The 18,199-nt window shown below is 50.9% G+C and overlaps 1 protein-coding gene across 3 annotated transcripts in view; it reads left to right on the top strand.

The window, feature by feature from the left end:
- The window catches only part of DNAJC21 (DnaJ heat shock protein family (Hsp40) member C21), a 59,202-nt gene that overhangs the window by 39,846 nt on the left and 1,157 nt on the right, over positions 1-18,199 (top strand). The gene's annotated exons all lie outside the window — the stretch shown is intronic.

Below are 18,199 nucleotides of genomic sequence, written 5' to 3'. Positions count from 1 at the left end.
ACATTGTAAGGCCGGTCCTCACTTTACTCTGCACTGACATTGTAAGGCCGGTCCACATGTTACTCTGCACTGACATTGTAAGGCCGGTCCACACGTTACCCTGCACTGACATTGTAAGGCCGGTCCACACGTTACTCTGCACTGACATTGTAAGGCCGGTCCTCACGTTACTCTGCACTGACATTGTACGGCCGGTCCTCACTTTACTGTGCACTGACATTGTACGGCCGGTCCACATGTTACTCTGCACTGACATTGTAAGGTCGGTCCTCACGTTACTCTGCACTGACATTGTACGGCCGGTCCTCACTTTACTGTGCACTGACATTGTACGGCCGGTCCACATGTTACTCTGCACTGACATTGTAAGGCCGGTCCACACGTTACTCTGCACTGACATTGTACGGCCGGTCCACACGTTACTCTGCACTGACATTGTAAGGCCGGTCCTCACTTTACTCTGCACTGACATTGTACGGCCGGTCCACACGTTACCCTGCACTGACATTGTAAGGCCGGTCCACACGTTACTCTGCACTGACATTGTAAGGCCGGTCCTCACGTTACTCTGCACTGACATTGTACGGCCGGTCCACATGTTACTCTGCACTGACATTGTAAGGTCGGTCCTCACGTTACTCTGCACTGACATTGTACGGCCGGTCCACACGTTACCCTGCACTGACATTGTACGGCTGGTCCACGCGTTATTCTGCACTGACATTGTAAGGCCGGTCCACACGTTACTCTGCACTGACATTGTAAGGCCGGTCCACGCGTTATTCTGCACTGACATTGTAAGGCCGGTCCACACGTTACTCTGCACTGACATTGTAAGGCCGGTCCACGCGTTATTCTGCACTGACATTGTAAGGCCGGTCCACACGTTACTCTGCACTGACATTGTAAGGCCGGTCCACACGTTACTCTGCACTGACATTGTACGGCCGGTCCTCACGTTATTCTGCACTGACATTGTAAGGCCGGTCCTCACGTTACTCTGCACTGACATTGTACGGCCGGTCCACATGTTACTCTGCACTGACATTGTAAGGCCGGTTCACACGTTACTCTGCACTGACATTGTAAGGCCGGTCCACACGTTACTCTGCACTGACATTGTACGGCCGGTCCACACGTTACTCTGCACTGACATTGTAAGGCCGGTCCACACGTTACTCTGCACTGACATTGTAAGGCCGGTCCACATGTTACTCTGCACTGACATTGTAAGGCCGGTCCTCACGTTACTCTGCACTGACATTGTAAGGCCGGTCCACACGTTACTCTGCACTGACATTGTATGGCCGGTCCACACGTTACTCTGCACTGACATTGTACGGCCGGTCCTCACGTTACTCTGCACTGACATTGTACGGCCGGTCCACATGTTACTCTGCACTGACATTGTAAGGCCGGTTCACACGTTACTCTGCACTGACATTGTAAGGCCGGTCCTCACGTTACTCTGCACTGACATTGTAAGGCCGGTCCACACGTTACTCTGCACTGACATTGTACGGCCGGTCCTCACGTTACTCTGCACTGACATTGTACGGCCGGTCCACATGTTACTCTGCACTGACATTGTAAGGCCGGTTCACACGTTACTCTGCACTGACATTGTAAGGCCGGTCCTCACTTTACTCTGCACTGACATTGTACGGCTGGTCCACATGTTACTCTGCACTGACATTGTAAGGCCGGTCCTCACGTTACTCTGCACTGACATTGTAAGGCCGGTCCACACGTTACTCTGCACTGACATTGTAAGGCCGGTCCACACGTTACTCTGCACTGACATTGTAAGGCCGGTCCACACGTTACTCTGCACTGACAGTGTAAGGCCGGTCCACATGTTACTCTGCACTGACATTGTAAGGCCGGTCCTCACGTTACTCTGCACTGACATTGTACGGCCGGTCCACACGTTACTCTGCACTGACATTGTAAGGCCGGTCCACATGTTACTCTGCACTGACATTGTAAGGCCGGTCCACACGTTACTCTGCACTGACATTGTACGGCCGGTCCACACGTTACTCTGCACTGACATTGTACGGCCGGTCCACACGTTACTCTGCACTGACATTGTAAGGCCGGTCCTCACTTTACTCTGCACTGACATTGTAAGGCCGGTCCTCACTTTACTCTGCACTGACATTGTACGGCCGGTCCACACGTTACTCTGCACTGACATTGTACGGCCGGTCCACATGTTACTCTGCACTGACATTGTAAGGCCGGTCCACACGTTACTCTGCACTGACATTGTACGGCCGGTCCACATGTTACTCTGCACTGACATTGTAAGGCCGGTCCACACGTTACTCTGCACTGACATTGTAAGGCCGGTCCACACGTTACTCTGCACTGACATTGTAAGGCCGGTCCACACGTTACTCTGCACTGACATTGTAAGGCCTTTCCACACGTTACTCTGCACTGACATTGTACGGCCGGTCCACACGTTACTCTGCACTGACATTGTAAGGCCGGTCCTCACTTTACTCTGCACTGACATTGTAAGGCCGGTCCTCACTTTACTCTGCACTGACATTGTACGGCCGGTCCACACGTTACTCTGCACTGACATTGTACGGCCGGTCCTCACGTTACTCTGCACTGACATTGTAAGGCCGGTCCACACGTTACTCTGCACTGACATTGTACGGCCGGTCCACATGTTACTCTGCACTGACATTGTACGGCCGGTCCACACGTTACTCTGCACTGACATTGTAAGGCCGGTCCACACGTTACTCTGCACTGACATTGTAAGGCCGGTCCACACGTTACTCTGCACTGACATTGTACGGCCGGTCCACATGTTACTCTGCACTGACATTGTACGGCCGGTCCACACGTTACTCTGCACTGACATTGTAAGGCCGGTCCACACGTTACTCTGCACTGACATTGTAAGGCCGGTCCACATGTTACTCTGCACTGACATTGTAAGGCCGGTCCACACGTTACTCTGCACTGACATTGTAAGGCCGGTCCACACGTTACTCTGCACTGACATTGTACGGCCGGTCCACACGTTACTCTGCACTGACATTGTACGGCCGGTCCTCACTTTACTCTGCACTGACATTGTACGGCCGGTCCACATGTTACTCTGCACTGACATTGTACGGCCGGTCCACACGTTACTCTGCACTGACATTGTAAGGCCGGTCCACACTTTACTCTGCACTGACATTGTACGGCCGGTCCACACGTTACTCTGCACTGACATTGTAAGGCCGGTCCTCACTTTACTCTGCACTGACATTGTAAGGCCGGTCCTCACTTTACTCTGCACTGACATTGTAAGGCCGGTCCACACGTTACTCTGCACTGACATTGTAAGGCCGGTCCACACGTTACTCTGCACTGACATTGTAAGGCCGGTCCTCACTTTACTCTGCACTGACATTGTAAGGCCGGTCCACACGTTACTCTGCACTGACATTGTAAGGCCGGTCCACACGTTACTCTGCACTGACATTGTACGGCCGGTCCTCACTTTACTCTGCACTGACATTGTAAGGCCGGTCCACACGTTACTCTGCACTGACATTGTAAGGCCGGTCCTCACTTTACTCTGCACTGACATTGTAAGGCCGGTCCACACGTTACTCTGCAGTGACATTGTACGGCCGGTCCTCACTTTACTCTGCACTGACATTGTACGGCCGGTCCACACGTTACTCTGCACTGACATTGTACGGCCGGTCCACACGTTACCCTGCACTGACATTGTACGGCCGGTTCACACGTTACTCTGCACTGACATTGTACGGCCGGTCCACACGTTACTCTGCACTGACATTGTAAGGCCGGTCCACATGTTACTCTGCACTGACATTGTAAGGCCGGTCCACACGTTACTCTGCACTGACATTGTAAGGCCGGTCCTCACTTTACTCTGCACTGACATTGTACGGCCGGTCCACACGTTACTCTGCACTGACATTGTACGGCCGGTCCTCACTTTACTCTGCACTGACATTGTAAGGCCGGTCCACACGTTACTCTGCACTGACATTATAAGGCCGGTCCACACGTTACTCTGCACTGACATTGTACGGCCGGTCCTCATGTTACTCTGCACTGACATTGTAAGGCCGGTCCACATGTTACTCTGCACCTACATTGTACGGCCGGTCCTCACTTTACTCTGCACTGACATTGTAAGGCCGGTCCACATGTTACTCTGCACCTACATTGTACGGCCGGTCCACACGTTACTCTGCACTGACATTGTAAGGCCGGTCCACATGTTACTCTGCACTGACATTGTAAGGCCGGTCCACACGTTACTCTGCACTGACATTGTAAGGCCGGTCCTCACTTTACTCTGCACTGACATTGTAAGGCCGGTCCACATGTTACTCTGCACCTACATTGTACGGCCGGTCCACACGTTACTCTGCACTGACATTGTAAGGCCGGTCCACATGTTACTCTGCACTGACATTGTAAGGCCGGTCCTCACTTTACTCTGCACTGACATTGTAAGGCCGGTCCACATGTTACTCTGCACTGACATTGTAAGGCCGGTCCACACGTTACCCTGCACTGACATTGTAAGGCCGGTCCACACGTTACTCTGCACTGACATTGTAAGGCCGGTCCTCACGTTACTCTGCACTGACATTGTACGGCCGGTCCTCACTTTACTGTGCACTGACATTGTACGGCCGGTCCACATGTTACTCTGCACTGACATTGTAAGGTCGGTCCTCACGTTACTCTGCACTGACATTGTACGGCCGGTCCTCACTTTACTGTGCACTGACATTGTACGGCCGGTCCACATGTTACTCTGCACTGACATTGTAAGGCCGGTCCACACGTTACTCTGCACTGACATTGTACGGCCGGTCCACACGTTACTCTGCACTGACATTGTAAGGCCGGTCCTCACTTTACTCTGCACTGACATTGTACGGCCGGTCCACACGTTACCCTGCACTGACATTGTAAGGCCGGTCCACACGTTACTCTGCACTGACATTGTAAGGCCGGTCCACACGTTACCCTGCACTGACATTGTAAGGCCGGTCCACACGTTACTCTGCACTGACATTGTAAGGCCGGTCCTCACGTTACTCTGCACTGACATTGTACGGCCGGTCCACATGTTACTCTGCACTGACATTGTAAGGTCGGTCCTCACGTTACTCTGCACTGACATTGTACGGCCGGTCCACACGTTACCCTGCACTGACATTGTACGGCTGGTCCACGCGTTATTCTGCACTGACATTGTAAGGCCGGTCCACACGTTACTCTGCACTGACATTGTAAGGCCGGTCCACGCGTTATTCTGCACTGACATTGTAAGGCCGGTCCACACGTTACTCTGCACTGACATTGTAAGGCCGGTCCACACGTTACTCTGCACTGACATTGTAAGGCCTGTCCTCACGTTACTCTGCACTGACATTGTAAGGCCGGTCCACACGTTACTCTGCACTGACATTGTACGGCCGGTCCACACGTTACTCTGCACTGACATTGTACGGCCGGTCCACACGTTACTCTGCACTGACATTGTAAGGCCGGTCCTCACTTTACTCTGCACTGACATTGTAAGGCCGGTCCTCACTTTACTCTGCACTGACATTGTACGGCCGGTCCACACGTTACCCTGCACTGACAGTGTAAGGCCGGTCCACACGTTACTCTGCACTGACATTGTAAGGCCGGTCCACACGTTACTCTGCACTGACATTGTAAGGCCGGTCCACGCGTTATTCTGCACTGACATTGTAAGGCCGGTCCACACGTTACTCTGCACTGACATTGTAAGGCCAGTCCACACGTTACTCTGCACTGACATTGTAAGGCCAGTCCACACGTTACTCTGCACTGACATTGTAAGGCCGGTCCACACGTTACTCTGCACTGACATTGTACGGCCGGTCCTCACGTTACTCTGCACTGACATTGTAAGGCCGGTCCTCACGTTACTCTGCACTGACATTGTACGGCCGGTCCACATGTTACTCTGCACTGACATTGTAAGGCCGGTTCACACGTTACTCTGCACTGACATTGTAAGGCCGGTCCACACGTTACTCTGCACTGACATTGTACGGCCGGTCCTCACGTTACTCTGCACTGACATTGTAAGGCCGGTCCTCACGTTACTCTGCACTGACATTGTACGGCCGGTCCACATGTTACTCTGCACTGACATTGTAAGGCCGGTCCACATGTTACTCTGCACTGACATTGTAAGGTCGGTCCACACGTTACTCTGCACTGACATTGTAAGGCCGGTCCACATGTTACTCTGCACTGACATTGTAAGGCCGGTCCACACGTTACTCTGCACTGACATTGTAAGGCCGGTCCACATGTTACTCTGCACTGACATTGTAAGGCCGGTCCTCACGTTACTCTGCACTGACATTGTAAGGCCGGTCCTCACGTTACTCTGCACTGACATTGTACGGCCGGTCCACACGTTACTCTGCACTGACATTGTACGGCCGGTCCTCACGTTACTCTGCACTGACATTGTACGGCCGGTCCACATGTTACTCTGCACTGACATTGTAAGGCCGGTTCACACGTTACTCTGCACTGACATTGTAAGGCCGGTCCTCACTTTACTATGCACTGACATTGTACGGCCGGTCCTCACGTTACTCTGCACTGACATTGTAAGGCCGGTCCACACGTTACTCTGCACTGACATTGTACGGCCGGTCCTCACGTTACTCTGCACTGACATTGTACGGCCGGTCCACACGTTACTCTGCACTGACATTGTAAGGCCGGTTCACACGTTACTCTGCACTGACATTGTAAGGCCGGTCCTCACTTTACTCTGCACTGACATTGTACGGCTGGTCCACATGTTACTCTGCACTGACATTGTAAGGCCGGTCCACACGTTACCCTGCACTGACATTGTAAGGCCGGTCCACACGTTACTCTGCACTGACATTGTACGGCCGGTCCTCACTTTACTGTGCACTGACATTGTACGGCCGGTCCACATGTTACTCTGCACTGACATTGTAAGGTCGGTCCTCACGTTACTCTGCACTGACATTGTACGGCCGGTCCTCACGTTACTCTGCACTGACATTGTACGGCCGGTCCACATGTTACTCTGCACTGACATTGTAAGGCCGGTCCACATGTTACTCTGCACTGACATTGTAAGGCCGGTCCTCACTTTACTCTGCACTGACATTGTAAGGCCGGTCCACATGTTACTCTGCACTGACATTGTAAGGCCGGTCCACACGTTACCCTGCACTGACATTGTAAGGCCGGTCCACACGTTACTCTGCACTGACATTGTAAGGCCGGTCCTCACGTTACTCTGCACTGACATTGTACGGCCGGTCCTCACTTTACTGTGCACTGACATTGTACGGCCGGTCCACATGTTACTCTGCACTGACATTGTAAGGTCGGTCCTCACGTTACTCTGCACTGACATTGTACGGCCGGTCCTCACTTTACTGTGCACTGACATTGTACGGCCGGTCCACATGTTACTCTGCACTGACATTGTAAGGCCGGTCCACACGTTACTCTGCACTGACATTGTACGGCCGGTCCACACGTTACTCTGCACTGACATTGTAAGGCCGGTCCTCACTTTACTCTGCACTGACATTGTACGGCCGGTCCACACGTTACCCTGCACTGACATTGTAAGGCCGGTCCACACGTTACTCTGCACTGACATTGTAAGGCCGGTCCTCACGTTACTCTGCACTGACATTGTACGGCCGGTCCACATGTTACTCTGCACTGACATTGTAAGGTCGGTCCTCACGTTACTCTGCACTGACATTGTACGGCCGGTCCACACGTTACCCTGCACTGACATTGTACGGCTGGTCCACGCGTTATTCTGCACTGACATTGTAAGGCCGGTCCACACGTTACTCTGCACTGACATTGTAAGGCCGGTCCACGCGTTATTCTGCACTGACATTGTAAGGCCGGTCCACACGTTACTCTGCACTGACATTGTAAGGCCGGTCCACACGTTACTCTGCACTGACATTGTAAGGCCTGTCCTCACGTTACTCTGCACTGACATTGTAAGGCCGGTCCACACGTTACTCTGCACTGACATTGTACGGCCGGTCCACACGTTACTCTGCACTGACATTGTACGGCCGGTCCACACGTTACTCTGCACTGACATTGTAAGGCCGGTCCTCACTTTACTCTGCACTGACATTGTAAGGCCGGTCCTCACTTTACTCTGCACTGACATTGTACGGCCGGTCCACATGTTACTCTGCACTGACATTGTAAGGCCGGTCCTCACTTTACTCTGCACTGACATTGTAAGGCCGGTCCACATGTTACTCTGCACTGACATTGTAAGGCCGGTCCACACGTTACCCTGCACTGACATTGTAAGGCCGGTCCACACGTTACTCTGCACTGACATTGTAAGGCCGGTCCTCACGTTACTCTGCACTGACATTGTACGGCCGGTCCTCACTTTACTGTGCACTGACATTGTACGGCCGGTCCACATGTTACTCTGCACTGACATTGTAAGGTCGGTCCTCACGTTACTCTGCACTGACATTGTACGGCCGGTCCTCACTTTACTGTGCACTGACATTGTACGGCCGGTCCACATGTTACTCTGCACTGACATTGTAAGGCCGGTCCACACGTTACTCTGCACTGACATTGTACGGCCGGTCCACACGTTACTCTGCACTGACATTGTAAGGCCGGTCCTCACTTTACTCTGCACTGACATTGTACGGCCGGTCCACACGTTACCCTGCACTGACATTGTACGGCCGGTCCACACGTTACTCTGCACTGACATTGTAAGGCCGGTCCACACGTTACTCTGCACTGACATTGTAAGGCCGGTCCTCACGTTACTCTGCACTGACATTGTACGGCCGGTCCACATGTTACTCTGCACTGACATTGTAAGGTCGGTCCTCACGTTACTCTGCACTGACATTGTACGGCCGGTCCACACGTTACCCTGCACTGACAGTGTAAGGCCGGTCCACACGTTACTCTGCACTGACATTGTACGGCCGGTCCACACGTTACTCTGCACTGACATTGTAAGGCCGGTCCACACGTTACTCTGCACTGACATTGTAAGGCCGGTCCACACGTTACTCTGCACTGACATTGTACGGCCGGTCCTCACGTTACTCTGCACTGACATTGTAAGGCCGGTCCTCACGTTACTCTGCACTGACATTGTACGGCCGGTCCACATGTTACTCTGCACTGACATTGTAAGGCCGGTTCACACGTTACTCTGCACTGACATTGTAAGGCCGGTCCACACGTTACTCTGCACTGACATTGTACGGCCGGTCCTCACGTTACTCTGCACTGACATTGTAAGGCCGGTCCTCACGTTACTCTGCACTGACATTGTACGGCCGGTCCACATGTTACTCTGCACTGACATTGTAAGGCCGGTCCACATGTTACTCTGCACTGACATTGTAAGGTCGGTCCACACGTTACTCTGCACTGACATTGTAAGGCCGGTCCACATGTTACTCTGCACTGACATTGTAAGGCCGGTCCACACGTTACTCTGCACTGACATTGTAAGGCCGGTCCACATGTTACTCTGCACTGACATTGTAAGGCCGGTCCTCACGTTACTCTGCACTGACATTGTAAGGCCGGTCCTCACGTTACTCTGCACTGACATTGTACGGCCGGTCCACACGTTACTCTGCACTGACATTGTACGGCCGGTCCTCACGTTACTCTGCACTGACATTGTACGGCCGGTCCACATGTTACTCTGCACTGACATTGTAAGGCCGGTTCACACGTTACTCTGCACTGACATTGTAAGGCCGGTCCTCACTTTACTATGCACTGACATTGTACGGCCGGTCCTCACGTTACTCTGCACTGACATTGTAAGGCCGGTCCACACGTTACTCTGCACTGACATTGTACGGCCGGTCCTCACGTTACTCTGCACTGACATTGTACGGCCGGTCCACATGTTACTCTGCACTGACATTGTAAGGCCGGTTCACACGTTACTCTGCACTGACATTGTAAGGCCGGTCCTCACTTTACTCTGCACTGACATTGTACGGCTGGTCCACATGTTACTCTGCACTGACATTGTAAGGCCGGTCCTCACGTTACTCTGCACTGACATTGTAAGGCCGGTCCACACGTTACTCTGCACTGACATTGTAAGGCCGGTCCACACGTTACTCTGCACTGACATTGTAAGGCCGGTCCACACGTTACTCTGCACTGACAGTGTAAGGCCGGTCCACATGTTACTCTGCACTGACATTGTAAGGCCGGTCCTCACGTTACTCTGCACTGACATTGTACGGCCGGTCCACACGTTACTCTGCACTGACATTGTAAGGCCGGTCCACATGTTACTCTGCACTGACATTGTAAGGCCGGTCCACACGTTACTCTGCACTGACATTGTACGGCCGGTCCACACGTTACTCTGCACTGACATTGTACGGCCGGTCCACACGTTACTCTGCACTGACATTGTAAGGCCGGTCCTCACTTTACTCTGCACTGACATTGTAAGGCCGGTCCTCACTTTACTCTGCACTGACATTGTACGGCCGGTCCACACGTTACTCTGCACTGACATTGTACGGCCGGTCCACATGTTACTCTGCACTGACATTGTAAGGCCGGTCCACACGTTACTCTGCACTGACATTGTACGGCCGGTCCACATGTTACTCTGCACTGACATTGTAAGGCCGGTCCACACGTTACTCTGCACTGACATTGTAAGGCCGGTCCACACGTTACTCTGCACTGACATTGTAAGGCCGGTCCACACGTTACTCTGCACTGACATTGTAAGGCCGGTCCACACGTTACTCTGCACTGACATTGTACGGCCGGTCCACACGTTACTCTGCACTGACATTGTAAGGCCGGTCCTCACTTTACTCTGCACTGACATTGTAAGGCCGGTCCTCACTTTACTCTGCACTGACATTGTACGGCCGGTCCACACGTTACTCTGCACTGACATTGTACGGCCGGTCCACATGTTACTCTGCACTGACATTGTACGGCCGGTCCACACGTTACTCTGCACTGACATTGTAAGGCCGGTCCACACGTTACTCTGCACTGACATTGTAAGGCCGGTCCACACGTTACTCTGCACTGACATTGTAAGGCCGGTCCACACGTTACTCTGCACTGACATTGTAAGGCCGGTCCACATGTTACTCTGCACTGACATTGTAAGGCCGGTCCACACGTTACTCTGCACTGACATTGTAAGGCCGGTCCACACGTTACTCTGCACTGACATTGTACGGCCGGTCCACACGTTACTCTGCACTGACATTGTACGGCCGGTCCTCACTTTACTCTGCACTGACATTGTACGGCCGGTCCACATGTTACTCTGCACTGACATTGTACGGCCGGTCCACACGTTACTCTGCACTGACATTGTAAGGCCGGTCCACACGTTACTCTGCACTGACATTGTAAGGCCGGTCCACACGTTACTCTGCACTGACATTGTACGGCCGGTCCACACGTTACTCTGCACTGACATTGTACGGCCGGTCCACATGTTACTCTGCACTGACATTGTACGGCCGGTCCACACGTTACTCTGCACTGACATTGTAAGGCCGGTCCTCACTTTACTCTGCACTGACATTGTAAGGCCGGTCCTCACTTTACTCTGCACTGACATTGTAAGGCCGGTCCACACGTTACTCTGCACTGACATTGTAAGGCCGGTCCTCACTTTACTCTGCACTGACATTGTAAGGCCGGTCCACACGTTACTCTGCACTGACATTGTAAGGCCGGTCCACACGTTACTCTGCACTGACATTGTACGGCCGGTCCTCACTTTACTCTGCACTGACATTGTAAGGCCGGTCCACACGTTACTCTGCACTGACATTGTAAGGCCGGTCCTCACTTTACTCTGCACTGACATTGTAAGGCCGGTCCACACGTTACTCTGCAGTGACATTGTACGGCCGGTCCTCACTTTACTCTGCACTGACATTGTACGGCCGGTCCACACGTTACTCTGCACTGACATTGTACGGCCGGTCCACACGTTACCCTGCACTGACATTGTACGGCCGGTTCACACGTTACTCTGCACTGACATTGTACGGCCGGTCCACACGTTACTCTGCACTGACATTGTACGGCCGGTCCACACGTTACTCTGCACTGACATTGTACGGCCGGTCCACACGTTACTCTGCACTGACATTGTACGGCCGGTCCACACGTTACTCTGCACTGACATTGTACGGCCGGTCCACACGTTACTCTGCACTGACATTGTACGGCCGGTCCACACGTTACCCTGCACTGACATTGTACGGCCGGTTCACACGTTACTCTGCACTGACATTGTACGGCCGGTCCACACGTTACTCTGCACTGACATTGTACGGCCGGTCCACACGTTACTCTGCACTGACATTGTACGGCCGGTTCACACGTTACTCTGCACTGACATTGTACGGCCGGTCCACACGTTACTCTGCACTGACATTGTACGGCCGGTCCACACGTTACTCTGCACTGACATTGTACGGCCGGTTCACACGTTACTCTGCACTGACATTGTAAGGCCGGTCCTCTGTAAGTAGAGCTAATCTACCAGGCTTAGTGACAGGGGAAGTCGGTAATAAAAATAATGTATTAATATGTTGAAATGACCTCAAAGGTCTTTTTAAGTGTTAAATATATATATATTTTAGAAGTCTAAATCAGTCACCACCTATCTGAATCACTGCTTCTAGCTCTGCGCTGTCAAACAAATTCTGTCCAATATATGAAAATAATTTCTGCTGAAAGGAGAAAACAATTTTACCCTTCGCCACGACAGCACCCCACATGAGAGAGAGGGATCCGCCCATAGGAACAGGAAACCTACAGAATAAAAGGAGGCGGTCCCCTCTCCTCCTCAGTTTAGGTTTCCTGTTCCTACAGGGACCCGGCTTACCTACAGATGAAGAGGATCCCTGGGCCATGCACCCGCCTGCGCCGGTTTCTGTGGGAACGGCAGGGGCTGCGGTACCAGAAGCAGCGGCGGGGGAGCCCCTGCTTGCAGCCTCCCCCCTCGTCTGGCCAAACATCCACGGTCCGGGTCCGGTCACCGTAGGTCCGGCCGGCACTGTGAGGACGCGCGCGCTGCAGCGGCCGGCTTAATAGCCTCTGGCGGCCGCATGGTGAGTGAGAGCGGCGCGTCTAACCCGGAAGTCGCGGGAGCACTTCCGGGTTGGTCCGGGGAGGCAGGAGAATGGGCGGCAAGTTTAAAAATGCAGCGCTAGCGTCGGGCCGGTGTGTGTGAAATGGCTTCACCGGCCGACGAAGCGCACCTGCCCGCAGTGCAACAGCGCTCTCCCAGCAGGGAGAGAAGCACGAGGAGCAGCACAAAGAGTGGTGGCCGACCTCCAGAGAAGAGTTCTACCACCAAACGAATTCCGCCTCCAGAACCGGTACCTGTCAGCTTCACTGGGTGAGTTTTGAAAGAGTCTCTTCCTATATGCTGATATGTTCCTCCTGTATCCTTCCTCTAGACTAAGAAAAGGACACACAAATCTAAGCATAAAGAGTGTGCTTTATGTACGCAGCCCCTCCCGGATGATTATGCCAAAAAACTGTGTGCAGAGTGTATCATGCAAACTCTACGGCAGGAAAATATCATGACTCCCTCAGATGTCAGAGCTATTATCCGAGAAGAGATGCAGGGTTTGGCGCAGACAAGTAGCGCCAGTACCCGTCAGCCTAGCAGGTCCCGGTCTCCGGTTAGTTCGGAGTCAGAGGGTGTATGTATTTCTTCAGACGAAGAGGGATCTCAGCCGAGCTCATCCGAGACTGAAGGGGGACTTTGTCTTCCCAACAGTAATGTGGACAATTTAATAAAATCTGTCAGGAGCACGATGGGGTGCCCAGATGGAAAAGAAAAGAAATCAGCACAGGACATAATGTTTGCGGGGTTAGGACAGAAGAAACGTAGGTCCTTCCCCGTCATACAAACCATCAAAGATATTGTCAAAAAGGAGTGGGACAAGCAGAATAGAGGGTTTTTACCATCATCCTCTAAAAGGCGCTATCCCTTCAGCGATGAAGACCTAAACACCTGGTCAAAGGTGCCAAAAGTTGATGCTGCGGTAGCCTCCACAACCAAACAGTCGGTCCTACCAGTGGAGGATTCAGGGGTCCTAACAGACCCGCTGGACCGTAAAGCAGAAGCTTTACTAAAGAGGTCATGGGAAGTCAATACGGGGGCGTTCAGGCCCGCCATATCTAGTACCTGTACTGCAAGATCTCTACTAGTATGGACGGAGCAATTGGAGGAACAGATTAGAGGCAAAACTTCGAGGGAATCTATCCTGCTGAAATTGCCTCAAATTAAAGAAGCAGTAGCATTCCTAGCTGATGCCTCAGTGGACTCGCTACGTCTTGCAGCCAGGTCAGCCGGCCTAGTCAACACAGCCCGGCGTGCACTCTGGCTAAAGAATTGGAAGGGGGACGCACAAGCTAAAGCAAAACTTTGTGCGATTCCCTGTCAGGGTGAGTTCCTTTTTGGGAAGACGCTGGATGAACTCCTGAATAAAGCAGGTGAAAGGAAGAAAGGCTTCCCTAACCAGTATCTTCCATCCTACAGGAGAGCCTTCAGGAGACGCCCCTTTACTAGGAACAAGCCGCTTGAACAAAGAGAGCGATGGGAGTCGAAGGACCCAAAGCAAAAAGGTGCCTTTTTTAGCGGGTCCCATAATCCGAGACGTAAATACCGCTAACCAGGAAGTAGGCGGCAGATTAAAATTTTTTCTTCCCCAATGGGAACCGATAACATCCAGCCAGTGGATTCTGGACATTGTGCAATACGGCCTTAAATTAGAATTTGATCGAATCCCTTGGGATTCCTTCATAATAACATCTCCAAAAGGTCAGGACCAACAGAGGGCTCTAGAAATAGAGATCCTATCTCTTCTATCTAAGAAAGTCCTGATTGAAGTTCCCCAGGATCAAAAAGGGAAAGGGTTCTACTCCCCTTTATTCCTGATTAATAAACCAGATGGTTCATTTAGAACCATCATAAATCTTAAAAAATTAAATTCTTTCCTGCGTAATCATACCTTCAAAATGGAATCCATTAGTTCTACCATAAAACTCTTATTCCCTAGGTGTGTCATGGCCGGAATAGACTTAAAGGACGCCTATTACCATCTTCCCATACATGCCGAACATCAGCAGTACCTAAGGGTAGCAGTCACCCTGGAGGGAAAGGTTCGTCACTTTCAATATGTTGCAATGCCATTTGGGCTTTCTATGGCTCCCCGCGTCTTCACTAAGGTGATACTGGAAGTGATGGCTCATCTACGCCAACGAGATACCTTGATAATACCCTACCTAGATGACTTTCTAGTGGTAGGAAGCTCTGCACTTCAATGTAAAACTCGTTTATCTAATACGATCTCGTCCCTACAGGAGTTAGGTTGGATCGTCAACTTCGAAAAATCTCGGCTGAATCCAGAAACCGTTCAGACATTTCTAGGAATCCAGCTAGACTCCGTAAGTCAGAAATGCTTTCTTCCTCAGTCAAAGAGGTTGACTATACAATCAAAGGTATCAGACGCAATACGCAAACCCTACATGACACTAAGAAAGGCCATGTCCTTACTGGGGTCATTATCATCATGTATCCCTGCTGTACCTTGGGCACAATTCCATACCCGTCAATTGCAGTACGAAGTATTGTCGGCTCAGGGGAAAGACGGTTATCTAGAAAGTAGAATAACTCTTTCCAGTAATGTCTTAGAATCGCTATCCTGGTGGCTAGACATGGACCACCTATCACGGGGTGTGCCATGGATAATAGACCCGTCTAAAATAATTACCACCGACGCCAGCCCTATTGGGTGGGGAGCACATATGGAAGACAATCTGGCCCAAAATACTTGGGATCAGACAGAATTAATATGTTCCTCCAACTGGAAGGAGTTAAAAGCAATAGAATGTGCCTTATATCATTTTCTTCCGCAGATTCATGGAACAAATGTAAGAATTTACTCAGACAATTCCACCGCAGTGGCATACTTGAACCGTCAGGGTGGTACAAAGTCAGGAAGTCTGATGACCATAGCTGCAAACATCTTTCAGCTGGCAGAGGCTCATCTAACATCCTTAACAGCCCTGCACATCAAAGGTGTAGAGAACATCAGGGCAGACTACCTCAGCAGAAACGAGTTGCGTCAAGGAGAATGGACCTTAAACAAATCCATATTCAGAAGGATAACAGAAGCATGGGGGATACCACAAATCGACCTATTTGCCACAAGAGACAATCGGCAAGTACAAAGGTTCGCTTCCCTGAACACCAGGGATCACCCAGATATGTTGGACTCTCTCCACCATCCTTGGCGGTTCAGACTGGCATATGCCTTTCCTCCAATGTCTCTGATTCCTCTAGTGATCAGAAAGATCAGGAGGGAACAGGCAAGAGTAATCCTCATTGCACCATTCTGGCCGAAAAGACCATGGTTCTCTTGTCTCCAGACCATGTGCCTATGCGATCCTTGGATCCTCCCATCAGACAAGGAGCTGCTGTACCAAGGCCCCTTTTTCCACCCGCAAGTGAAAGGTCTTCACTTGACGGCGTGGAATTTGAGAGGCAACTATTAAGTTCCAGAGGGTTCTCAACAGAACTAGTAAACACCCTCTTATTGAGCAGGAAAAGATCTACCACCCTAATATATAGTAGGGTATGGAATAAATTTTTAGACTTCTACACGGTACCGTTCACTAAGCAAGTTCCACTCACACCTATCCTAGAGTTCTTGCAAAAAGGCCGAGAGTTAGGACTATCTGTAAATACCTTAAGAGTTCAGGTCTCGGCATTAGGAGCCCTATATGGATGCAATATAGCAGCTAATAGGTGGATCTCCAGATTCATAAAATCTTGTGAACGTAGTAAACCGGTCCATATTCCCCGTCTACCTCCGTGGGATTTAAATCTAGTATTAGAGGCCTTAACAAGCTCTCCATTTGAACCATTAGATTCAATACCTTTAAAAATCCTAACATATAAAGTAGCCTTACTAGTAGCCCTAACCTCAGCTAGACGGGTTAGTGACATCCAGGCCCTATCAGTAGACCCACCTTTCTTACTGATATTTCATGATCGGATAGTCCTGAAACCAGACCCCTCATACCTCCCTAAGGTAGCGTCCACCTACCACAGGTCACAAGAAATATTTCTCCCTTCCTTTTTTGATTCACCTGTAACTCCAGAACATCATAAGTTCCACACCTTAGATGTCAGAAGAGCCATCCTGACTTATATAGAAAGGTGTCAGACATGGAGGGAGAGTAGGGCTCTGTTTATCTCCTTTCAGGGCCACAAGAAAGGACATGGGGTCACGAGAGCTACCATATCTCGGTGGATCAGAGAGGCTATCTGCTTGGCCTATACGTCAAAAGGCGAGATTCCTCCAGTGGGTATAAAAGCGCACTCAACACGAGCCATGGCTTCCTCCTGGGCGGAACAAGCAGATGTACCGATCCATTTAATATGTAAGGCTGCAACTTGGTCTACACCTTCTACCTTCTACAACCATTATAGACTTGATCTGTCCACGTCTTCTGATCTGACCTTTGGTAGAGCTGTTCTTAATACAGTAATCCCACCCAAATAATGACTCTCTGAAAATCTCTCATGTGGGGTGCTGTCGTGGCGAAGGGTAAAAAGCCGGATTACGTACCGGTAATGCTCTTTTAATGAGTCCACGACAGCACCCATGTATTACCCTCCCTAAATTATGCACAGCTCTTTCCTTTAAGGTCACAAATAATGGTTGTATAGAGTTAAGAAATTTATGTGACTGAATAAGAATGAATACTAACACTTTTGCGGTTCCCCTTTTTATACTCTGTAACTAAACTGAGGAGGAGAGGGGACCGCCTCCTTTTATTCTGTAGGTTTCCTGTTCCTATGGGCGGATCCCTCTCTCTCATGTGGGGTGCTGTCGTGGACTCATTAAAAGAGCATTACCGGTACGTAATCCGGCTTTTCCTTTGTGTTCACAATAAAAAATTTAAAAGTGTGAAAATATGCAAATATTTGCTATTTTTCATTTCATTCCTGTCGCCCACAAAAAGCAAAATAAAAATGACAAAAACGCAAGTTCATCTATTGCGAGAAAAGTCAAAA

Source organism: Ranitomeya imitator, chromosome 1, assembly GCF_032444005.1.
Source record: "Ranitomeya imitator isolate aRanImi1 chromosome 1, aRanImi1.pri, whole genome shotgun sequence".
Classification (NCBI taxonomy): domain Eukaryota; kingdom Metazoa; phylum Chordata; class Amphibia; order Anura; family Dendrobatidae; genus Ranitomeya; species Ranitomeya imitator.
Note: the sequence above shows the minus strand (reverse complement) of the source record. Positions and strands in the feature narration are given on the sequence as shown.